Source organism: Enoplosus armatus, chromosome 16 (assembly GCF_043641665.1).
Source record: "Enoplosus armatus isolate fEnoArm2 chromosome 16, fEnoArm2.hap1, whole genome shotgun sequence".
Lineage (NCBI taxonomy): Eukaryota > Metazoa > Chordata > Actinopteri > Centrarchiformes > Enoplosidae > Enoplosus > Enoplosus armatus.
The window spans coordinates 16,463,202-16,489,797 of NC_092195.1; the positions used below are offsets into that span (position 1 = coordinate 16,463,202).

The window sequence follows — 26,596 nt, forward strand, 5'->3', positions numbered from 1 at the left end:
GCTGCAACTAATGATTAATCTAACTTTAATCTAAATGTCCGTATTGCCTTAAAACCAAAGTAGCCAAGTACTTCGATTATCCCCCTGTTCAATTCAAAGTTGGCATAGCTACCAAGAAGTTGTTTCATACTCAGTAGTATGCAGCAGGCATACATGAAAGCCATCATCAGCACATTTATCTTAATCTATAATGTAATATCAACATCTGCAGTGGCATATGGTGAGCGGCATTATCGCCTCATTTTTAAAGGATTTTGCTGATATTAAAGTTACCCATGCTTTAAGCTTGTCTGCTTAAAAATACCCCCCCCCCCCCATACACACACACACACACACACACACTTTCAGGTTCTCTTGCAGTGTTCCCAACACAGCCTTGAGGCAATATGATAATCTGACAGACAAGACAACGCCTCCCTGTGCAAAGACGTTTAACTTTTTTCTGCTTTTTCTGTTTTCTGCTTCGACTTTAAACCACTACAGGAGCCTTGTAAGGGCTATCGAAAATAGAGTAGGCAGTAGACTCCTTGACAAGTAACCAATTCTCCTCATCCTAAGCAGTTCTTGCCTTCTTGAAAGGTATGACTTTGATCTCACACCCACTGCTACATGACAAATATTTGGCCATATCGACATTAACAACTGGGCACATGGACGTCCTTGTGAGCAAAGAGTAGAAACCTACACAGTCTGACTCATTCTGTAGGCCGTGTAAGATGAGGTGACTCAAGACCTGTAATCTTACTGACTCATGCTCTGACAAGGAGGCTATGGACGCTGACTCGAAGATGTGCTGATGTACCAAAAGGGAAGAAGATCTTTCATGTGTTACACTTGCACAGAGTTGCAAGTGTCAGAATACACCTGTCAATACAATGGCTGAACTTTTCAAACCAACCTGATATTACTTGCAGCAAAAATAAACTATTATCTAAGAGGTTCTTTTACGTTATTTTTATCCCAAGACCATGACTCCATCCGCTCTGGGGAGGAATATTAATACAAGGTTACATAAATTCTACTCGAGATTCATTAAAAAAGACATATTCTTCAGCGTCACCACAATGTTGATAGCCAAAATCCTTAGAGGCCAATGAGAGTGAATAGTTTTTTCTTCTTTTTTGGGTTTGCTTGAAAAGGAGACACTGGTGTCTTGGCTGGAGTGCAGGGAGGCTTTGCTGGACCATGAGAGATCCTTTACTAAAACACTTAACTTTATTGTTTTTGGGTTAACACTGCTGGGTGCCCAAAGCATGGTTCTGTGGTTAGCTGATAACATAGAGGCATTTGGAGAAGATTAGAGCGGGAGAGGCCAAGGGTGGTGGAGAGACACAGAGGAAGGCGGAGAGAGACGATGAGAGAAAATAATCAGAGGAGGAGGGTGAGGAGAAGCAAGAAAGAGAGCCAACATGAAAGGGTTAGAAAGACAAAAAAGTCAAGTTGGCGAGAGAGACAGAAAAAAGAAAAAGAAGAGGGAAAGGAGCGCATGAAGTGCAAATAAATGAATACTCCGAGTAATACACAGAGGGATCAGTGTGCCTTACTGAGCAGTCAGTCAGTCAGAGAGAGACTCTGAGGGCAAAGTTGGCACTATGATCACACACTGAATACATAAGTCCTGTAATCACAGGCTAGTTAGACAGACTAATGGGCCTTTAGGGGCATAAGAGAGAGACAGAAATACAGAGAGAGAGAGAGAGAGAGAGAGAGAGAGAGAGAGAAAAGTTTAGCAAAGAAAACCAAAGCAGGGGAAGGAGGGGTCACTAAGAGCAGGAGAGAGGGAAAAAGTTAGAGAAAGAACACATGACAAAAGAAATAAAAGCTGTCCCTCTCTGCTACTCATGGCTCTGACTAATAGACATGACACATTAGCTACTAAACACCAATTTCAAAGGTTGTTTCATAAATAATTGCCATCATTATGGGGACAATGTGGATCTACAAGCCAATTTTGCTTTTTTTTTTTGCCCGTTTGGCCTCAGCCCTATTTAGGACGCACAAGACGAGGCTGACTTTCATCACTAATAGATAAAACAGTCACGGCCAGACGACAGATAGACATAAAGAGTAACAGAGTCCCTTTTGCTTTAACCACATTACGTGGAGAGCTTCAGTAAAGAGAGCATGCTTAATGTCAGGTAAGGAGAAGAACTGAACATCTTGTGTTTTGATGTAAAGTGAGAAGACATAGAAGAGGGCAGAAGAGTATCAAAGAAAAGAAACTCAATCAATTACCACGAGGAGGCACAGAAACTTAATGGAGCAAACGCTATCTTGATGTCTTGAAATTCAAACCTTTCACTTTAGCAAGCTCTCAGGTTCAAGGAAGCACTCTGCTGGATGAGAGGCATGCAAAAGCTGGCATACAGCAGCAATGTGAAATTATTTTTTGTGCACTTTTAGAAAAGGTTTTTCTAAAATGAGGGTTTCCAGGCTGCAGAATGCATTATGGGAAGAGAGGAGTCTTCAAATTGTAGATTCTAATATCACGTGTGTTGTTGCCTCATATGTCTGAGTGCCTTCATGTATATGTTTGAGGGTGTTTGAGGGTGGAGGACGTGGAGGTTTTAAGGGGTATTTTGTTTTTTTGTTTTGCAGTGAGGGGTTTCATTAAAAGTGTATCTTAAGTGTAGGCGTCTCTTTCTAGCTCCCTTTCTCACCTCGCCCACTTTCATCTCTCTGGTTTGTGTGATGTATTAATTGAGTTGTTACGCCCATCCTTACACAAGGATGAGACACAGTGACGGATACAAAGGCAACACTGAGGGAAGAGACAGCTGTAGGAGAGCCGTACACCACAGCACTCAGGTCAAGTATTCAAAAGAAAGAAAGGGGGGGTATTTTGGTGATAGTAGCACTCAGGAAGAGGCAAACACTAAAACTGGCCTTTGTCAAGTGTGTAGCCAGCTCTGACATAGCTATTTCTCCTTTATAGTGGTAGACGGTAGCATGAAGGCAGCTCTGTCACAGAGGCCAGTTTCAAGGGCTTCCAATGTTAAGGGTTCTCATCCTTTCTGCTCGAGCTAAATGTGTGTGCAACTTTGAACTGAGAGTAAAGGCAGACTTCCAAGGCCAAGTATTCATTCTGAAAGGAGAGAAAAATGAAAAGAGATGTAGTGCAATTCTCTGCATACCTAATAAACAAAAGGTATGTAGAAATAGTGTATGTTTTACCTGGCACATTCTGTCTCTGCTGAAACACTGCTCACATATATATATAACGTCGCATACAAGTATATTCTAACAAACAAAGACGATTTAAATCCCTCCCAGTTAAAGGGAGTCACTTCATAATCGCCTCTGTAATGTTCTATAGTTTCATGGCAGGATTAGCTCTGGCATTGACTGTCCTCGCTGCGACCTGCTGGCTAGTTATCAGCCAGCCTACGACAAGGCAGACCACGGGGCTCAGGAAGCTCACCCTGCCCGAAGAGAGAGCACCAAAACAGGGATAAGTACACGCCACTGATGCTCCACTGGGACAACCATTGTCCAGCCATTATCCTTCTCATACAATAGGACAGTGGAGGAGAAACTGAAACTTTAAACAGGCTGAATCTAACATGAATGGTTGTGAGAAAGGAAACTATAAAGACGTATCAAAGCTGTAGCCTTGAGACTTGGACTCCAATCAGACTAAGTCACAAAGATTTGAAATGAAGCCTTGACTTAAATGTGACTGCTGTGAGACTTTAACTTTACTTGAGGTAAAAGCGAGTTTGTACCTGATAAAATACCATAATAATACAAAATAACTGAGACAGTAACAGGCATGCCTTAAATAGCCATACACCTAGAATATCCTATGTACTGGAGGAACGTGATCTCACCGATGGGGAAAACACTATTATCACAGCTTTAATAAGAAAATGTTCAATAAAGACCTGAAGGACTACAGTTTGCTATTGAAGTATTGAGACTTGACCTTGCCTCATGGTCTTGATACTTGACTTGTGACTTGTTTTCATAGACTGCAGACTTGATTTTTACTTGTCGCAATGACTTTAGACTTAGCTTGAATTTGCCCTCAACGACCTGAGCCTTGACTTGAGACCTTTTTTTGACAGATTTGAGATTTGACTTGGAGGTGTTTAGACAGGACTTGCCATTTCACTGAGACTTGTCTTAATGACTCAAGACTTGAAATAGACTCGCCTCATTGACTTGATACTTGACTTGGATTTGTTTGTGTGACTTGTGGCCTGACTAGGACTTGTCTTAATTAATTAAGACTTGACTTGGACTTGTCTGAGTAACTTGAGACCTGGCTTGAGACTTGCTTGACAGACTAGAGACTTGACTTGGACTTGTCTGAGTAACTTGAGACCTGGCTTGAGACTTGCTTGACAGACTAGAGACTTGACTTGTCTTAATGACTTGATACTTGATACTTACCAAAAGACCTAAAACAGCTGTGACATGTAGAAAAATGTTGCTATTCATAAAGTACTACTAAGCTATAAAATAAGACATCGTCCTGAGAGGCAGATGGAGGGAAATGTATCAAAGAGCTAAATGAGAAGGATTAAGAACCATTTTAAAACACTACATATCAAATGAAAAACACACAGGTGTATACAGCGGTTTTTACAGGGGGTAGTTTGTTTGGTTGTTTATCCCTAAGGAGTGAGACTGGTTCTTTTCCCACTAAACAGAAATATCGAAGCAGAAGCACCCTTGAGGCTGGTTGGGATTTACAGTCTTGCTCGAGGACACTAGAGCAGGATGGGAACATGGGACTTGGAGGGCCTGAATCGCAGCACTTCATATGAAGAATGATCTTCCTGTTTGCTACACCACCCTGCTGCTCAAAGATGTAGGGGGGTGGGGGGGGGTGAGATAATATATAGTTCAACAGAAGCAATACAATAATATGGCTGTAGAACAGATAAAACAGGATAAATGGATGGGGATATGAAGTGTCACATAAAAACACAAACAGGCACATAAAAGATAAATGCTGTGTATAAACGGACACACACACAAATCAGGAACAAACACACACACACCACTTTCTGAGACAAATTGTGGCAGGGAACTCACTTTGTCCCTGACACACACACACACACACACACACACACACACACACAGCCAGCAGTACCATAATAGCAGTTCTAACAGCGGACCACATTAACTTCAAACGAGGCTCTCCTTTTAACAGAGTCATTAAACTTTCAACTTCAGTAATGTGACATACTGTAAAGAGACTTGGCTGTCCACTTTCTAAAGCTCACCATGCAATTACCTACATGATGCATGACAATGGGGTGAATGGTTAAATGCAACCACGGCACAGTGCATATGTCACTTATCTGTACAATGTGCTAAAATAAGCTGTCAAGCAGTATAAACTAGAATGCAGTTGATTTTTTTGTTTTATTAATAGTCTATAGTCTATTAAAGATGAGAAGGAAGTAATAAATGCCCCCCATAAGTTTCCAAGGCTAAAAGGGACTGTATTTAAGTAGCTTCATTTGTTCAACAAACAGTCAAAAACCCCAAAGTATTAAATTTACAGTGATAAACAAGCAGCAAATTCCAAATTATGGGCAGAGCAGAGAGAGTCAAAATGAAAAAGATAGAAATTCCCAAACAAAACATGTAATAAAACATAATAAAACTAATAATCCCATTTAAAAAAAAAGATATAATGAAATATGACCCTAAGTGCATGTAAACTCTTGTTGAGCCAGAAAGCGCGGTGAAGGGAGAAAAGCTGGGTTTTCCGCTTCGCGTGTGAGGAGGGATATCCTGTGGGCTGATGATAGATATCAAGGTGTTAATCCTCCCACAGCTTTACATGGTAAGGTAAAATCCTGAAAGCCATGCTTGCTTGCCGTAGAAGCCAGTGTACAGGTGTGAGAACAGGTGTTTTATGGTCATAATTCCTCTTTTTTGTTGCTTCAAAATTAAGATTTTCTGTGGCTGACTTGGGCCAGTTCCAACATCAGCATGTAGAATAAATTTAAAGAAACTTTGGCTATCAAGGCTAAATCTGCATGGAAGCAAAGATGACAGGTGCTGTACAGAAATCACTGTTGAGTACCTTGATGACAGCAACAAACTTTATGAATTTAACCCTAGAGCCAAGGTACAGTACATCACATGGAAGATGTAAAGTCCATGTCCCTCTATGTCCCCAGCACATAATTTCTCTTTCTAATCAATCAAATCTTTCCAACCTTATCCCCCTCATCTCCTCCTCCTGTAATTCCCAGTATTTCCTCCCTGTTTCCCCTTCTCTCTACCTCTCTCACAGTGCCAGTCTTGAATCTGAATGACCACCTGTTAAGACAAATCGCTTCCAGGGGGAATAAAGCGAGTGTGTGTGTGTATGTATGCATGTTTGTGTGTGCTTGAGGGCATGAAAGAAAACAGTCATTGAGTGAGTCAGAGAGAGACCGCAAAAGCAAAGAGTGTGTGTGTTTAAGGAAAAAAATGGGAGAGGAGGAAAAAGCAAAATTCAGGCAAAGAGTGAGGGCTGACTGTAAAAAGAAGAAACATGAGAACAACAGATTGAGAGGCTCCTAAGGAAGAAAAGGAGATGCTATTAAAGTTATACCTGCTGCTACTGGATAAATACACACCTGCGAGGCATTTTTATTACAATATGTTCCCAAGCTCTTTTTATTTCCCAGGCAGACACGGAGAAAGGAAAGGGAATGATAGAAAGATCGGGAACTACAGGAAGAAACATGCCGACGAAGCGAAAACAAGAGACGAGAGCAAGATGCAGAGAAAGAGAGAGAAACAGAGAGACCGAAGGCCAAAGGAACTTATTTTCATTTGTAGGGTCTTGTAAAAGGTTGTAATTGGTTGTCTGGATTGATATAGTGAGAGCGGTGAGTGGGCTGTCAGGTCTTATTGTTACGACAGAGTGGCTCCTTGACACAGGCGTGAGAACAGAGCTTAACTGGCAACTAGGCGGAAAGTCAAACTTCTGCACAATAAGGCGAGTCACGCAGCAAAGACTTATAAAACATTAAAGAAAGAGATGGGGTAATATATTCACGTCAGATTGAACTCTAAAGCAACTGCACTTATTAGAGAATGTATCAGGTTACACTGAGGACACAGAAATCCAAAATACCTTCTTCTTCTCTTCCGTGACTGTTGGCTCAGGTTCAGGCAAGCCACTTTAGCCCTGGTTTTTAGCAAAGGGATGAGCCGTTTAAAGGAACGAGTGGACCATTCAAATAGAACTATTTAAAGCTTGGACAGAGTGGTAAGTGAAGGGACAAATGTAGAAACCACTTCGGGAACAGTCACAGCACTAAAAGCAAAGTGCTGGAAATAAAATGCTGGAATATTCCATGGCAGAAATCAACCGGGCAAACATGTTGGTGAAAGAGACTCTCGCCGATATAGACATTAAAGGAAAAGAGTGAGAGGTGAAGAAAGATGACCAGCGTCAAATATAGAGAGAGGTTTCCTTCGTGCTGTTTTTGGGTTCATGGCCGAGCTGCCAATAGAGCATAATGAGTGCAAAATCAGCCACAAGAATCTGCAGGCCTGGAGAGCACAATGAATGCATCTGCTACAGAAATAGGCTGAATCTATGCACAGTAAAGTATGGTCGATTTAAATAACCAAGAAGAACTGACTGTGCAGCATCAGTAGTTGTAACAGAGCCAGCACTATGGAGGCTTCAATCCCTCTTCCTGCACAACATCCTACATAGCATAAAACAACTCATCTGCAGCACTCAAGTTAATTTTCAAGAGACATTACTTCAGTATATGTTCAGTTTAAAGGCTTTGTAATCCACACTGCACTCTTGTAAACTCGACACATGGAGCTCACACACACATCTGCTATCTCCTCCCAATGAAGGTGTGATGGTCTCCAGTGGGAGACCGTAACTCTCTTTCCCAGCCCTACTCGCCAGACTATGAATATCAATGACTTGTCAAGAAGTGCAACCTTGCCACCTTAAAGTAAACAAATTCAAAATCTTCCATTTTTCAACTCAAAAGCATATTAGGGACAAAAATGTTTTCTTTCCACTATGCGACAAGGCCAATAAAAAGAGGCTTTTGGAAAACAATAGGCCTTGAATTGAACTTACATAAATAAAAACACAGGATGCTTCGCTGCTACTATTTTGATTGCAAATAACGCCCATTTAACAATGGGACTTTTAAAAGAAGTGTATTGTTATTATTTAATAACAAGCAGACAAGACTTGCAGATGTACATATGTTGTTGTGTGCATAATGTTAAGACAATCCAAAGTGAGTGTGCATATGTGTGGTGCTCAGTGACCCAGCTTTAAATGCGCTTGCATAACATAAGGGCTCACAGAGTTCATAGCTGCACATGATGAAGGAAGAGTGCACATTGACTGCATTTTACAGATTATCACAGACATGTCTGAAGATGGAAACATGTTGAGTTAGAGTTATTCATACAGAAGAAACTCAAGTGGGATTTGTATGTGTACACACATGGATGCTAATTGGATGGATGATTTTGCACAACAAATTACAATATTGCTTTATTACAGTCCATGCCAAATTAAAAATATCATGCTCGTTTGCCAGTAAATCTCAGAAGGTTAAAAAAAAAAATTGACTGAAAATGTCATTGAAGGCAGATTTAGTGGAGAGAAGCAAACTTCTCCCTCAACAGTTTCTCTCGTAATGACACCCGCGCACACAAACACATAATTATCTTCTCTTGTTGCAGTGACAAGCTCGAACATTAACCTTTTTGAGTGCAGAAGACTGTTTCAAATGTCATAAAAACACAAAGCGTAAAGCAAAAGTGGCATGCGTGGCATTCACGTCTGCACACACAAACACACACAAACTCTTGTGTTGCTACATGCACTTCCACAGGTTAATATAGGCTGAACCTGTGCATGCATAATATAAAGTGCACCTGCATCAGCACATATCATGCATGATTGGACACAAAAATTTGGAATGCCAGCATTTATTGGATATATGTATGCGAGTGTATGTGTATGAGCTCCTCACCAGTGTTTAAAATTCCCACACACACACACACACCGAGCCCTGGTTTTAATTCTGGGAATGCCTCACTCGCAAGCCTTTCAGAGGACTGTTAAATAATAGAAGTCTGTATCTTTGCACAGTGCCACTACTTCCTCCATCTTCTCCCTTAGTCTCTCCTCAGTCCAGCCAGCTAGGCAGCCAGTAGAATGCATTATTTAACCACACACCAGACATTCAGGCCGCTATCTTGAATAGAGCCTGCCGGGGCCTTATAGTTCGATGTCAGTGCAACAGAGAGAAAAGAAAACATGGCAAGACAGGGGAGGCAAAGGGAGAGGATCGTAGTGTGCGTGACAAAGAGAAGTATACGTTTTTGTTTGTCATCTTCTCTTGTCATGTTCATCCTTTACACACATCTGTTTTGTCCTCTCCCCTCCTTTCCCTTCTTACCAGAAGTCCACAACTCTATAACTCCATCTCCTCCTGTTCTCCAATTCCCTCCATTTTTCCACTCACCGGCCTTCACCTTTTTTTTTCATTCTTTATACCCTCCTCTTTTTCTATTTACCCTCCCTTGCTTCCTCTGTTCCTCCCTCTCTCTTATTCATAGGGGAGGGAGGAGAGGGGAGGGTAGAGCCGTTACATAAGTACAGAGGAGCTCCAAGGTTTTGTGCTGACGCTGTTTTCCCTCTGGTTCAATTTGAGAACCACTTTGGATTAAATTAGGTCGTCTTCTTCTACATTCACCTCTCCTCGTCTCTTTCATTTGCCCCGTCCCTGCTTCGCTCTATTTACTGACAGCTGTAAGAATGTGAAGTTCCTGCAGCGGTGCTGATGTGCACAGGGCTGGCAGGTCAAGATGCATATACAATCATAAACACGCAGAAAACAGTCTGGATTGTACTGTATATGCTTCAAATGATTTACGGTGCACATATCTCATCTCAAACAGTTCTTATATGTTTATTGTTTTCCTTCCAGGTCATTTCTCTTACACACACACATACTGCTCTCACCAAAGGGTTCACAGTAGTCCACAGAACTAAAGAAGAAAATGAACACACACCACACAGACACTAACAGATACATGAGAGTATTCATTTTCTCTCTCCTGTCTTTCCATAGTGCACAGAAAAGCAAACATCCCGTTGTGCAGAGGTAAACAAAACCCACCATCCAGTCACTGAAAAGCAGACGCACCAACGACAACGTTTCACAAAATTAGGCTTCAAAAAAAAAAGCTTTATAGAGAGATGAATGCCTTAAAAACAAGTATTGTATAAAAACCACAGTATGAAGCCATGGGTAGAGCAGCAATTCCCCCACACAATTCCTGCAGTGGCACTAAAAGAATATTTGATTTTTTTTTTTTTCAGCAATTGTTACAATCAGGACACATAAATTGATCCCAAAATGGCAAGAGACGGTGTGTCAGACTGTCAGACAAACTCCTGATTATCAAACTAACTTCAGCCTGGTGTCAGACTTGCAGTGCAGTCGTGAGTTGGTTTCCCCTCACACATCAGCGCCTAATTGTGCCTGATTGGGCTGTTTGTCTCCACTTTTCCCAAGTTTGTTTTTTTTTTCCCCCTCTGACATCATGACATGCTGCTCTGATTAATTACTGCAAAATGAACATATCACATAATCAATCAATCACCTGCTGAGCTGATTGAGACGGAATCTGAAGCATCTCTACTTGATGATGGTTTAAACAATCACCTCGCTTATTGTATATGTAAAGAAGTGATGTATCACCACTGCTGATTTTCCCTAAAGCTTAATAAGCCTAATATTATATTCTATATAAATGTAATAGTTTATTCTGTTGAGCCTCCACTCCATGATATACATGAGAAAATACAGAAAAACAGGCAGATAGTAATGCTCGTCTTACAGAACCTTTGCAGACGTGCCCTTTACTAAATATAGGCAGAGAGCATCCACTGCCAGAGGAAGAAAGAGGGCTATGTTTGCTAAGCCACATTATATTAATGTTTCTGTAATTCCTTTCTGGCCATGGTATTTATCTTTTCTAAAGGAACGATGTTCAATAATAATGTATGAATTACAAACGTAGATTTCTTCTGCTTCCATACTTGTTTCATATCTGACACACCAAGATAATCATCTGTCCATTCCCATGTGACCAGTACTGATGTGTTGGTCTTGTTGCACGGTGACCCTGTATGAAATCACACCAATCACCCAGGCTTGCTTGACTCAGTAAACCTCCTTGGGGTGTGATTGTTATTTGTGCCTCTACACAGCCCCTTCAATATGAGACACTTAGTGCAATGATTGACAGTTTCCCTGGGGGGAAAACCATAGGTACATGGTTGCATGCATATATACAGTAGACAAACATACACTGTGCATTATTACCTTACTCTCAAACTCATATCTCCTCCCTGGAAAGGCGATAATGTAAAAGGCATTTGAGCCGGCTGCCTTCCATCCTCTAATAGTCGCACATCAACTCATTTCAAATAACCTCCATCTTACGGCAGCAAGAGCAGTATAAAGTTTTGAAAAAGCAACAGCTAAACTAGGTTAATGCTTATGCATTAGCCATCTGGTGAGTATTGTCAGTAAGAGTGGATTATTTCACATTCAACACTGAGATGATGACCTCATCTTTAAGCGCACTTAACTTTATGCTTCAGCCTAGGTTTATGATGCCACGTTTCTGAATTCCCCAAATTCTATGACAATAAATTTGAGAATGACTCTTGTATTGCTTAAATCTAATTGAGTCTTTATTAAACAGCATACAATTTTACATTTACATCAAACATATAAAAAGGCACAGTTCACATAACTTACTTAACATATGGTTCCAAAGAAAACTGTCACACACACTGTGAGCTGTGAGCTTCTGACTTTTCAATTTGTAATTTTTTCATCTTTTCAGCACTGAAAACAGCGTTCCATTCACCTCCATTGTATTTTGTGAACTAATCTTTTAAGCTTTATAACAGTGCTAGATGATCCTTAAGAAATCCTCAATCTATTACAATATCAGTAATATATAATATTGATATATTCCCCAGCTCTACTGAGGGTGACCATCTTGTTTTTTACTTAATGCTTTGAGCAGAGCTTTTTAGCTCTGGACCAAGGTATATTAATCACTTCAATGTGTTTCAGTGACAAAGTCCACAAAATAAAGTCAGCACTCAGCCAGCTTCAGGGATCCTCCGGCTCTCTCCGTTTCTCATGTCCTTCTGTCTTGTCTTTTCCCGAAAGCCACCCCATGTGTCTCATAGCTGCCCTCAGGCATACAGTCCTCACCCTACTTCTCTCTTTGATTCTCTCTCTCTGTCTCTCCTTCCTCCTTTTTACCTTGAGCGACATCCTCACCTCACTTCACCTGCCATCAATTCATCTTTACTCGCTCTTCCTATCATCCGAGTCGTGTCAGCACCACGTCTGTGGACCCGTACAGCCTTTGCCGGCTCCCCGCGGGCCCAGCACCCATTATCCTCTGCATCGATCTCTGCTGCATCAATGGACGATAGCGGCAACGGACGCAGAAGAGATAGAGGGAAAGAAGAATGGATAGACGGACAGACGAGAAGGGGGAACAGGAGATGAAATGAGGTGGGTGACAGATTAAGCAGGGCGGATAGAGAGGAGAGAAGTAGGAAAATACAAGAGAGGTAAAGAACGGAGGGAGAAGATGATGGAAGAAGGGAGGGAGGGCATTGTGGGACCATTCGTCAATAGCCAGCAGTGCGGCCTTGGGGATCGATGGGGCCGACAGCCAATCAGTCAATAGACTCCATAACTAGCTCCGCTAGGCAGGGACAGAGAGGAGGGGGGGGGGGGGGGGGGGGGCTTGGTCATAGCAGTCAATAGGCTAGAAAAACAGGCCGCCTGTCCGCTCTGACACAAGTCCAGTATAAATGACACAAAAAAACAATGGGAGAGGAGTGAAGGGTAATAGGGATAGAGAGAGAACATGGGTTAGATCTAATGGACAGATGAGGGATGAGATAACATGGAATGAATAGAAACAAAGATGAGATTCAATGTTGCGCATTTAGAAAGTCCCTGCAAGGAAAACGCCAGCCTCAGTCTTTTCACCAATGCCTAAAACGACATGTGTTTACGTTCAAGACACAAAGAACTCCAGCATTACAAATCTTGGACGAAATAGTGTGACGCAGTTATAGAACCACTGAGTCTGTAGAGGGAAGAGGCTGGGGTGGATGGCTAGGTCACCAAAACACCAGTCTTTGATATTTCTTATGTTTCTTGTAACCAGGATCGCGATCGTTCCTTAACGTTGTTTTTGTGCCCAAGCCTAACCAAACCTTAACCACAGTGGGGACAGATCAGAAAGCAGTTTTACAAGGCACTGACAAATGACGCCGTCCTGCCGATAATGGTGGGCAGATCAGAAAAGGCTATATGTGTTGTTATGGAGGGCAATTAAAAACAATGTATTTGTTTGGTTTCATTTGAAGGACTTGCTCTCATTTCCTTTAGAAGCCACCATAGAAACAAGAAAGCGTTCCTGGATCATGCTGCTGTCCACATGTTGATCTTGACCTCTAAGGATTGTGGAAACATTGTTGAAAACAAGACCAGAAACACCAAGAAAGTTGGATATATGTGAGGACAGTTCTCCAAGTGTGCATTGTGTCACAACCGTTTCATACGTTTCTGTAGTAGAATAGTGCCAGTGGGCTCATTTCAGACAACCCTTTAATGATCTGGTTGTGCAGCTGATGATACTAGATTCATATCAGATGGGAGCTCATCAGCCGAATCGAGACGGCTGCTCCACAAGAGACCTGCTGCACTCACTCTGACACAAAGCCACAAAAAGAAAAGATCTGGGGACCTACACGGAGCTGAAAAGGAAGTGGCAGAATCTTTAGAAATAGTGAAGCTCCACAGCAAGTGATTCATTTTTGATAAGCACACAAATGCATACACACACCAAGGAGGACTCCTTGGGAAATCATGGTTATTAATTATCAAGCCAAGGCGATAAATAAATAATGTGTAGTGGAGCAGCGGCAGTGCTGTGAGTGGTTAGAATGCCAGATTGTGCCAAACCACAGCAGCAGTAGGTCAGTAATTAATGAAATCAAAGAGCTGCTCTAATGAGAGACAAAGAGCACATCCCTTACTGATGACTCCCCCCTCGGGTAAACAGGAACCCAGTAGGACAGAATGCAAAAACAGGCAAGTGCATGCTGATAGTTTGGTCTTAAATATGTGAGCGCACACACACACAGATGAGCGAACACACCTTGTAAACAGTTAAGTTGCAAACACACAGGGCCAGAGTCTCACACAGTTTAGTCACAAACAAACACAAATTAACAAAATCTTTGCAGTCCTGTGAGAGGGCACGGCCAGCTTATGCTCCTCATTTGTACCACTGGCTGTTAAGCGCCTCAACCCCGTCTTCCTCACCCGCCTCCTCCTCATCCTCCCACCAGCCATTATCCCATTTCATTTCCCCACAGCCAATTGTTTATTTGCTTATCGCCGGGCAGATAATAGAACAGAATTAATCTGCTAATTCCTCATTTTAGAACAGACCGACTCTACTGTTTATGTTAATGGACAGAAAAGCAGGACTGGTTCTACAGCGCGGGCTGGCTGACTGGAGGATTTAATTATCAAGGCTAATTACTTGTTTTCCTCTAACTGTTAACCACAGGGCCGCCACTGCCGCTGCTACTACACTTCCCTGGGTGCTAATGCCTGAGGCGGGTGCTGGTTTCATGGGAAGGACCGGGTGGTGATAGAACACCACAGGATACAAGGATGTCTTTTCTCAGCTTGCTGTTTTAAATTATCAGTTTGTTGTCTGTCAGAGTAGGGGGTTTGTCACTGTGAGCAGGTATTCATTTGTGTCACAACAACAAAACTGTGCGTCTACGGTGGGTCTGCAGAATCTGTGGCCATCCATTCAAAGAATCAAATCCGGCTGGGGAGCTTTGTTGCATGCTTCTACATGCTGTCATTCCCCTCTCTCTCTCGCTCCTCCTTTCCTGTCTGATCCAATACTGTATACTATCAAATAAAGGCAGAAATGACCAAATCTCCAATAATCTTTGAAAGAGCATTTCATGGGTCTTACATTAATATCTTTGAGGTATGGACTGTTCCAGACAGGTCAGACAAATCAAGATATGTGATGATTTACTTTACGGTTTTCTGATATTTCATAGTCCAAAGCCATATCTTTCAGAGACTAATTGATGGATTGTGTATAAAGAAACCAGAAAAAAAAACCTCATATACTCCCCTGATGAAGACAAGACAGCCAAAAATGTTTGGAGAACAAAGCATGATATGTTGGAGATCATTAGTGCCACCCCTTGTCATTTTGAAAGAATATTACACAGTCATTACAGTCTTACACACACTTCAGTTCAGTAAATCTACTATGTAAATTACTATATATACACTAATCTACTCACACAGACACTCGCATTATCCCTGACATCTTTGCTGCAGTACTTGCACGCAGTCGGCGTCCACATCCACTTGAACAATACACCGTGGAAACCTGAGAGCACACATGCTCATGTAATTCTGAGGACAGCTGCGTGTCTTTCTGACTGTATCTTTCTGAACGCACGGGTTCGTTTACAAATGCATCGATGTGTGTGGGAATCGAGCCAACACCGTATCTTCACGACAGACGTGTAGTGAGCAAGAGAAGCAACATGTTGAATGATAAAATCTGCAGATGGGGCCTTAGGTAATTATAGTTCATCAACATGACGACTCAGCTCTCACTAATCATGCCATTAACACACACACACACACACACACACACACACTTAGAATATTGCCTCAAAAAAAAAGCATTTTCATAATTAGCCTTCACTAATTGGGCAGAGATGTTGGCCTGTTAAAAATACACAAGCAGTTCTAAATTAAAAGACAGCCAGGCTTAATTCTGCACCTACAGTATTATGGGATATTCAAAAGGAATAGTGTTAAACACTATTTATATAGCCTACTCTTGCATGTTTTATTTAACATTTTACTCATCAATTTGTTCATGGAGAACATAATATCTACTGAGTGACACTGAGCATTGAAGCAGATTTTTACACTTTATTTTACATTTACTTAGACAAACCTTAATCAAAGTTACACATATTTATATAAAGTAAAATATTTTAGTTCTCTTCGCAGCCTTTTATCAGCTCATAAACGTGCATATTTTTCCCTAAACCTAACAAAGCCTTTACGATAGCGTCGTCACATGATAAAAAGGGATTTCTTTTTCAACAGTGATTTCTAACGATTGTTGGAGAGGGCATGGACAAACAAGGCAAGAATAAATCTTCTCACTTAACATCTAACACCACTGACTTTTGTCTATTTATCCATCTATCTATGGTCAATGAATCCTGATCAGCACAACAGCAGAAAACAGCCCTACCAACGGCAGGCTAAAGCCACCAGTACATTTGGTTCTTTCTGCACCACTACATTTTAATCACACACACTTTCCCCCACCATGAATGACCCTACACAGACACACACACTGCACTTCCATACCGATAGCTTAAAGCGCTGCGGTTGACTTACTGATCCCTGAGGGTAAAAGGGGAAAGGTCATCTGTCTTGACCTCTAAAGTCCTCCCTGACACCTTGTATCAAACAATCACCATGCCCAGCGCAGAGCTCAAAGGTCATGTCCCCGGAGGTCTCGGCCTATCGAGTGAGGGGTTGCGCCGACGCGGCCGGGTGATACAGGAACCAATCAGAGCACCCGGAGCAGCTTGTAGGGGGATTTGATCAAATGTATGCACACCTCATTTCACAACCAGAAAGCCTTCAGGCGTTTTGTACCCTCGTGCAAATCATGGATGATGGATCGACTGAGGCATTTGATCATGAGGTGCTTTTAGCATCGTACACAGATGGCTGTAAAGGGTTTGGATATGGGGAGCAAACCTGAGGCGTAGTCAGATGTTCATGTGAGATTTTAAAGAAAAATGACGACATCCAGAATGCCGTGAGGTTTAAACTCATTCACAGTAGCAATTTTACACACAAGCTTTGCTCTCTTGTACTGTGTCTTTTCTATTCTTTTCAAATGCGGTGTGCAGTTGGAGATACAAGATGCAATCTGATTGCTTATGTGTGTATTTTCTATCAAATTGCTGTATAATAACCTGTGGGAACACCGTTTGGCACCATTTACTGCACACCCATATCAGAGTTTGCAGTCACTATCGGGTTAAACTTCCCCTGCTCTGGACTCCAGGGAGCAGTTAGCTGTGTGAAGGAGGTCCTTCATCTGCCACAGACAGCTTATGGCCATGTTATAGACGGCTAGAGCGGAAAGAATGGATGGTGGGGGGGCAAAGGGGAGGGTGGGGGGAGAGGGATGGGATGACAGAGGGTTGAGACGATGAGGCCAGAGCGGGGTCGTGATTCCGTGACTACTGGAGCCCTTCGGAGCTGAGTAGCGTGGAACATGCCATCGCTAATGAAATCTGTGCATTCACTCTCCTGGCAATGAGAAATGGGAGGGGCGGGACGAGGGCAGAAAGGTGGAGAGTGGTGGAAGAGGAAAAAACTGTAAAAAAAAGGAAGTGAGGAGAAATAATTAAAGACTGAGGTAGAGTGATGAAAAAATGAAGAAAGTTGGAGAAGGACAGACATGCGGAGAATGAGTGACAGAGGAAAAGAGAGCAGAAGACAAAGAGAGAAAAAAGAGAGAAGAAGCCTCATCTCCACACACTGTGATAGCAGGCAGATTTGAATTTAGGCCCCGTCTCTCATGGAGCCCCTATAAATAGGGACGAGGAGCAAACACCAGGCAATTTCGCTGCAACACCAAACACAATGCCTGATTGAGGGCAAATTAAAATGCAAATGCAACACTTCCATTTTTCCAGATTTCACCTGCGAGATAAGCGAAGGACCTCTGTTTCTTTCATAAAGTGTAGGGGTGTGCATGGGTATGTGTGTGTGTTTGTGTGTTAGTTTGCGTTTATGCACAAGTGTGTATATTTGTTTGTTTGTCAGGTCTGAAATGAGAAGAGACAGGAGGGAGACTGGAGGTGAGGTTGTATAAACAGATTAGATTCAGTATTGTCCTCTCCAAGCCGCTTTTCAATCGTCATCCGCGCTGCCTTTCCTTCTGCCCTTGTCCGCCAGCAATTTCAGCAGACCTTCAACTGGCTTAGACCTTATGAACATTACAAAAGAATACCAAAACAGCATATTATAAAAACAATTTAAAGTGTAAAACTGATTAGACTGGTCTATTTGACAAGTTGTGACAGAAAAGTCCAACCAGAGGACTCAAATATAGAACTTCTTTTCTGCACTTTACATCAAAAATTTTATCAAAGAGGAAATCTAGAAGCATTATGAACCATTTAAAATTTTACATGCCGGCATAAATCAGCTTTCATGAGCACAATGTGTTTAATTGCTGACAGATTCTGGTTCAGCCTGTTAATTGTTACAAAGCCACCATTTCACCATATGAACTCAAAACCTTTCCAAGTCACGGGTCAGAAACATATTCAACCGCTGTGGTCACATGGCCTCAGTGAGCAGAAGGTTTGTAGTTCAAGCCAAGTGAAGGACAAATGTTGACCACAACGTGCTGCCCAGTGACCAATGGTTACACTGTTTGAATCATGGCAGAATCACAAAGCCACTTCCATTTATCAGAAAGACACAGTGAGGTGTTTTAACCACGCAAGAAGAAAAATAGGCAGAAACGACAGAGTGAGAGGAGAAATGAACAGAGAAAATAAGAGAAATGCAAAACAAAAAGAAAATGAGAGCAGACAGAATGACAATCAGAAACACAAAATGACAGATGGCAGCTAGAGAAAGAAGGAAAGAGAGTAACTAAACCAAACAGCCTTTCCTTTAAGCCACTCTTTGACTAACTGAGCTGAATTTTTCATCAGCCTCCATTCTCCGGGGGTGGCCGGCTAAAAGCAAGCTTTCCCTGTGCCCTCATAATGTGTACGTGTGTGTGTGTATGTGGGAAAAAAGTAAAGAGTGACTGTTTTAGGCTGAAAGTGAGCATCTGTAGGCACATCGCATGTGGACGGCAAATGAGGATATATGATTTTTTTTGTGGCCTCTGTATACATACATCTTCATGGACTGTCAGAATATAGAAAAGAGAGAAAGAAATGGAGGACTTTACAAGGACATGGTAATATATTCACCATTAACTTTGACTCTCTGCTGTTGGGAATTTTCTGAGCTCTTGGCTACTTTTCAGTCCCAGTGCAGGCTTGGTGAGAAACTAAGAGAATGAAAATATGGACAGCAGACAACAAAGAGGAAACTCAGGACTAAACACCAGAAAGGGAGGAAATGTGTGAGGAGTTCGTAATGAGGTAAGATTATCTTATTTCATTATGCTAATTTATTTACTTTTCTTTTTTAGTGCCGTAGCAAACTCTTAAACTACACCAAAATAAGACGGGGATACCAAAATCAGAACGCTCCTTGTTTCACACGAGTGGATGTCAGTGAAGCTGTGATCAGAGTGAGTGATTGCCGAGGCTTGTCCAAAAAAGTGACTCTTCACATTAAGGAGATGCACTTGTTACAGTGTGACCACTAGTTCCTGAGGCAACTTGGACAAATAAAGTTGAGTGACTAAACTAGGTCACCCCCCCCCCCCCCCCCCCCCCCGACTCTTGGAGGTGAACATACTCAGTGCATGGCCAACTACTGTCTTTTATCTGTGCTGGACTTTGCATCTTTAAGGAAGCGTTTGTCTCTGCAGCTACTCCCGAGACTGATGCTGGAAGAAAAGTGCTCTTAGTCATCTTGGCTCGATAAATAGCGGTTAGTTTGTTAATTGACTCAAGTCTTCTGTGGTGTGATCTGAGTCAGACGTCTGAGTGGTGCTGCCACTCTGCGTCATTATCAACATCCCCCAAAGTCCCACAAGCACACACAGAAACGCGAGCGCACACACCTCGACTGCACTACATAAACAAACAAAAACCCATGTATGGAGGTTGCTGGAAAGCCCAAAGTCGTTCTTGGCGTCAGTACTGAAAGTTGAGTGCCAGTGCTACAGTCTGTGTGCTGGGGACTAATTCTTCAGCACGGGAAACAATTACATTCCACAAACTGGTAACCAATTTACATTCACATGTAAATCCGCACAATCCTGCCCGATGAATAGGCTTCATTGAGTGCTTTAGTGGCATTTAGTGATTTAGTGGCAGGCTCCTTCAAATGACCTTCCAGCAAAGTCCATTACTTTACCCTCCTCCAAACACATACACACACATACACACTCAAGACTTCAGAGAGGCAGGTAATTCACCATCAACTCAAGCCACTCAATCCCTGAAACACTGCCAAGTTCAATTGTGTTAGATGGAGAAAGAGAATGAGAGAAAGAGGGAGGGCAGAGACAGATGGAAAGAGCAATTGAGAGAGTGACAGAGTGAGTGAGAAAAAGGACGAGAGGGAGGAAGGCACTTTATTCTGCCACTTCCTGCGCAAAAGCATCCCTTCCCATCTGCCCTGGAGAGAGTATCCCAGTCACCTCAGCTCCATACCAGTCGGACCATCTGACCACTCCAGCATGCATCACCACAGAGATATATGCACATAGAGATGACTGGCTTGCACAGACATTAATTAACGCACATATATTTCCCTAGAAAAAGATGACAAAAAAGAAAAGCCATGCGCAAAAGAACAGTAAATAACTTCACGGAACAAGCAACACAAAATGGCTTTCTTGTGATGTGTTCACATGCAAATTCGAGTGCAAAAACTGAACGTTTCAGGTTTCAAGTACACAAACAACACCACCACGTAACCACACAACAGAAAATGGGAGGAATTGCCTACATCACTATCACCCTCATAATAACCCTTGGTAACCCCATTAAAATCAATTCATCCACGGAAGGTGTACCCAACACACACACCCACGCATACAAACAGAAACTGAGCTAAGACACACTAACCACACACGGCAAATGTATTAAATGCGAGGGTTAGGGCAAACCAATTACAGAACATAAACCAACTCTTGCTCAAACACACACACACACACACAGAGACACTCGCCACCATACACTCAGTCCTTCTCAGCAGAGCTGTAATAACCATAGCTAGCATTTAGCTACAGGCTGGACCAAGGGGAGATACGGAAAAACCGTGTAATAATTTCAGAGCTTAAGCTGCCGAGGAAAAGAAAAGCTTTTCAATATTTGATATCAAACATTCATTTTTCTTATTATTGCATGTCATATTTACACTACAAGCTGGAAATGGAGTATGTGCTTATGGTGCTAATGTATGTGTGTATCACAAAGCGTGTGTGTGTGCGTATTCTTCTCAGGTACAGCACAACATGACATTGTGATTCATGCAATGTGTGTTAGTAGTATACACTCATGGACAAAGCCTGCATGCTTGAATTACACATGAGATGGGGATGGCAATTGTTTCTTATTGGCATTTAAGTTGCATTAATGTAAATGCCTCCCTGTCGAGTCAAAGAAAAAAAGACAGGAGAAAGCAGGCAGAAAAGAAGTGAGAGAAAGGAGGACGACACGCCAGCCAGCGAAACTAGAATGCTACTTAAGCCTGTTTTAAGAGATCATTTTGATATTAACATTGAATTAAATGACTCTGTGTGATGTGAAAAAGGTACTCATGGTGCCAAACCAAGTGAGAATTGAACACCCACCGGCTGGCACCTACACTATATGGTTGAATGGCAGGAGTCTGTTCAACCACTGCATATAAAACTATAGGCAATAGTTTCCATTAAACAAGCTCAGACAAACCAACAGAAGCTTACCTGTCCAGGAAAAAGGACGAGAGTTGAACTGCCCAAGCGACAAAGAAAAGTTAACATTTTTGCACATGTAGCTAGCTACAGGAACAGATCTTTTCCTCAGGAGCTGGTGAACACTGAACAGACCTTAAAGACGAATGAATATTAGACTTCTTCACATTCGTCAGTTTGCCAAATTACAGCTCCAATGTGATGATAATGATGCTCCTTGTCTGCTGGGTGTTTAAGGAGGCAATTGTTCAATAACAGTCTTTCTAAGTCGATATGATGTCAGTATTATGTCTCTGTGACATTGTGTTGCAGTCTCTCTGCCCCCTAGAGGTTTATCCTATCCCTTTGAATTGTGGTCTGTAAAAAAACAGAAAAACCTATCCTCCACATTTGCCTCATGAGTGGATCCCTGCTAATCTCGTTGGAGATCAGCTTTACTTCGATTGTAGTCCTCCACAATGTAAAAATGTTTTGGCTATAATCCGATCATCTTTTGCTAATGCCAGGTCAATGATTTAAGATACATTGCACGGTCTAATTTGTTGCCCAGTCTATTTTGCAGAACGGCTGCAATGTTTTCTGTAAGACATGAACATGAGGAGAGAGGTTTCCATCCTAAAATCAGACATCAGATCAGAGAGTGCCCCAGTTAGAGAGGGTGCTTTAGGGTGCTAGCATGCCAGAATGTGGATTAGTCTTCCAGATGAGGCACACAATTTGTACTTGCAACAGTTGGTGAAGTTTTTTTTAATTTATGTTTTGCTTGTGCGGTGCTCTTTTGATGGCTGTTGGTGCTACAACTTGATTGAGTATTTATTTTCTTAGCAAATAAAGCCTCTCCAGTCTTACTGTAGCTCGGGTTCTGGCACCTGTGGTGCAAAACAAGCAAGATGCGCTTGCTTTACTGAATCTGTACATTGCCTGAGGAACAATGTTTTCCTCCTTTGACATGCCAGCGAGAATGATTAATGCTTTAGGCATGATTATACCTCGTGCAGGTTCAGAGAGACAAGATTAGAGTTCAGTGACATCTCACTGTATTAACCTATTGTAGACAGCACAGGAGGAAATGCCTTTGGTGTTCACACTGTTGATGTTGTTGTTGACTACAATCACTGGCTGCTCCCAGAAATGACTGATTAATCAAATGCCATGCTCTTTGATTGGCTGGCTGGCTGACAGACCGGAAGACAAAATGGCAATGGGCATCTGGCTGACTTGATTATCAGTTGAATTGTTTTCTGACTGACAGCTGGCTGCCTGACTAAATGGCTTCCTGGCTTACTGTCTTAGTGGTTGCTTGGTTGCGAGATTACCTGACTAAATGGCTGGTTCTCCAGCCAGCTGGTTAACTGATTGACTGGTTGGCGCACTGATTGGCTGGCAGACTAATTGACTTTTTCATTTACATTTATAGCTGAGAGGAAGCGGGAAAACAACAGGAGCACACTCCACCCAACCATCCTGCACTGATGACACTCTGATTGCAATCATAACCAGACACACAAAGAAACACAAACAAACGTGCACACGTTCAGAAATGTACATATGGTCTGTATAATATGCAAAACAAGAAGCCAAGGGTGCAAACACACGAAGCCGACAGGATCAGTGTATACAGCATGCACATACAGACATAAGACCAAAACAAGTAGCACACATTGGCCTGTATAGCCTCCATTTAGCAATATTGTTATCATTAAATCAAAGAGCCAAAGTGAAGAGGATACTGATGAAGAAAGTCAAACAGCATGCCAAAGAGACAGGTATATTTTACTTGAGTTTGTTTTGTAGAATGCTTTCTGCCTTCTGATGGTCGAAAATTGCTTAATGTAGCTTTAAATAACAGGGTGACTAAAGTTAAAAGGTACCCTGTGAAGGTAGTTACCATTAGTAGGAGTATTTACAAGGTCCCAGTTTTGTTGGTATATAGCGCACACTCATGTGGACGCACATGAAACAACCTCTGTTTGTCGATAAGAAAGCTCCACAGGGTACCTTTAATCGCATCACTCTCTTTCTTCTGAGGATGTTTCTGCTTTTCCCGCGTGACCCAAGATATGTTCTGACATTCACATATTGGCTTCATGCTTCGGGCAGGGTTAGGACTGAAACATTTTGCTGAATGAACCATCACCACCTCTTCGCACTAAAATTCATTTTTCTTCCCATGTCAGTAAACTGAGCAGAATACATTTACTGCATTCCCACCCCACCACTTAGTCTTTTACAGCCTCTTCCGCTCTCCCTTGCACTTTTGATAAACTGAGCAGATCAGGTCCCATGCTGCTATGTTAACCTTCCTTGCCACTTGCCACATTACATCCTCTGCCACCTACAAAGCGCTCTCACTCCCGCCCTCGCCTTCTGATAAACTGGGAAGAGCAGGTCCCACGCTGGCGTGTTAACCTGCCTCACCCACCTACCCCATCACATCCTTTGCCATCTACGCTGCTCACACTCACACTCTCTCGCCCCCAGCCTAGTCACTAACACCCTTTCATTATGGATAGTCTTCTCCGCAGGGGGCTATCACTTCAAAGACACCCTGCTTTCCTCTTCCGTGTCTGTGTGGAGAGGGTGCAGATGACGGGGTGCGATGAGGTGTACGGGAGGGAAGAATGGGAGTAGGGAGGGGTATCATAAAAGTGACTGAGCCGGAGCCGTGCGATTTATGTATTTATTCATCACCAAGGAAGCTGCGTATTAAAAGGTCGGGCAATTTTCCAGGTCACTGACCAAACCCACACGGTGAGGAAGCGAGTGGATGAAGAGGACAGAAGAGGAGAGACAGGAGAGAAAAAGAGAGAGAGAGAGAGAGAGCGGCTACGATGGCAAGCTGGTAAAGGCGATATTGGCAGTTGGACACACATCGGTGCGTTAACACCTCACCTGTGTGTGTGCGCATGAGCCAAGTTTGCCTTAGCACCCCTGTATGTGTGCACATGCTGTTTGTTTGTGTGAGAGAGAGAGAGAAAAGAGAGTGAATCTGCAGTTTGTGTATGCGTTCACGTCTGTCTGCACACCGGCTGTGGTTAATGAGTTTGAAAGGTCAAACGCCTCTCAGAAAGATTAATGGGGTTTCCTAGGCACGGGGGTAATGGTTTACGAGGCCCAGCCGGACACATTTCCAACATGACGGTCATTACCACCACAGAGCAGAGAAGGAAGGAGGGATCACAAGCAAAGACAAGGACGACACAAAACTGCTGGGCAGCAAGCAGGTGGTAGAGAACAGTGTGTCGGTCCACCTCATGTACATGTGTGAAGCATTCTTGTGCATGTTTGGTTATGAGTATAAAACTTTAGATAACAGATTCCACTGGACATTTAATCTCTCGTATGAATTGCAGTTGGCAGATTATGGCACTGAATAGATTTTAGCTGCAACAACCTTTTTTCAACTACTGCAAATCTATAGTTTTGACCAACTGCAATATATAACAGAAAGAACAAGAAAGCTATTTGTCGTTAGAAGAAATATAACCGTAGGTTAAATATCAAATCCCCTTCATTTATTGAAACAACTTGGCGTGTAGGTATGGTCAGTGTGTGGCCATCCTGCCTGCTGCGATCAAGACCAGTTTTATCAGTTTTATCTAATTTGATTTGAAAAGTTCGCTGCAGGCTGCTCTCTGCGCACAGCTGACACTTGTTGTGCTGTGGTGCTTTCAGGTACTGTGGGAGTCTCCAAATGACAAGACTTGAAAGTCAGCCGAGGAATGGCAGCCTTTTTGATGCCTCAAGTGGTTCAAGTCTGAAACTGAAAAGAAATCTGGGGTTGTGGATTTACCAGACCTCTGTAGCCCCGCTCCTGATCTCTGCTTGAGACTAGTGTGTCGAGGCTACATACATAGCGTAACAAACCCGAATCTCCGTCTGACCTGTCGGTAGTTGGAGTTGCATCAGGAGTAATGTAGGCGGCAGGTTTGGACAAGAAAGTGGAATAAAAAAAGATGATATCTCTGTTTCCGTTGCATCAATTTTAATGCCTTTTTTAAAACTGTGAATTTTACAAGGTTAAAGGAGTGCAATGCTAAATCGGTGGAGTATTCTTTTAATGCAATGCCTTTTGGCGGCCAACACGCTGTACTGCCAGCATGTGAATGCACCACGCAGCCCGCGTTCATTCTCTCTGTTGTTTCTTTCTTTCTTTGAGTCGGTGTGTGAGTGCTACAGCTTCATTGAGCTCAGCTGAGCGAAGTAAGTTATAGCCAAAATTATCATACGGCTGCCATTAGAAAAAGACATGCAATTGTGCAAGTAAGTGTGAAGGGCCATTCTTAACAGTACAGTAGTCTAAATGTACGAATGTTACATAACACAGCTTTGGAAAATGCTTTAGCAGAATGTGTCGAAAATAATTAAACTTTCATTAATAATCCCTACTGTATTTATATTAAAAGGGGCTGGAGGTGGTAGAGAAAAGTGTGTGTAGTGACTGGAGAAGCATGATGTAGCATGGTGCAAAAAGAAAGAAGGTAAGCACAGAAAGATGTACATGTACGAACATGTTTAATGTAAGGTTCAGTCTCCTCTCCCATACACACTCACATAATGCAAGTTCCCCTAACATGTGTCATCAGGTCAGACATGGCAGAGGAGCACCAGCGGACATGAAAACCACATTAAGAGGCAGCGTTCACAGACCGGCCGTCCTCAGCCAGAGCCAGTGAGGCGGACACCGACACAGCAGAGCAAAGATGAAGAGAGGAGGCTAATGGCGGAGGCAGGGGCTGAGTTCAGCTGTAGAGGTGTGTTGGGTCTCCAAGTATACTGTGTGTGTGTGTGTGTGTGTGTGTGTGTGTGTGTGTGTGTGTGTGGGTGTGTGTGTGTG

General features: G+C 42.5%; 1 protein-coding gene across 2 annotated transcripts in view; it reads right to left on the reverse strand.

Moving 5' to 3' along the window:
* LOC139298604 (ephrin type-A receptor 7) overlaps positions 1-26,596 on the reverse strand; it is a 138,224-nt gene that overhangs the window by 103,369 nt on the left and 8,259 nt on the right. The gene's annotated exons all lie outside the window — the stretch shown is intronic.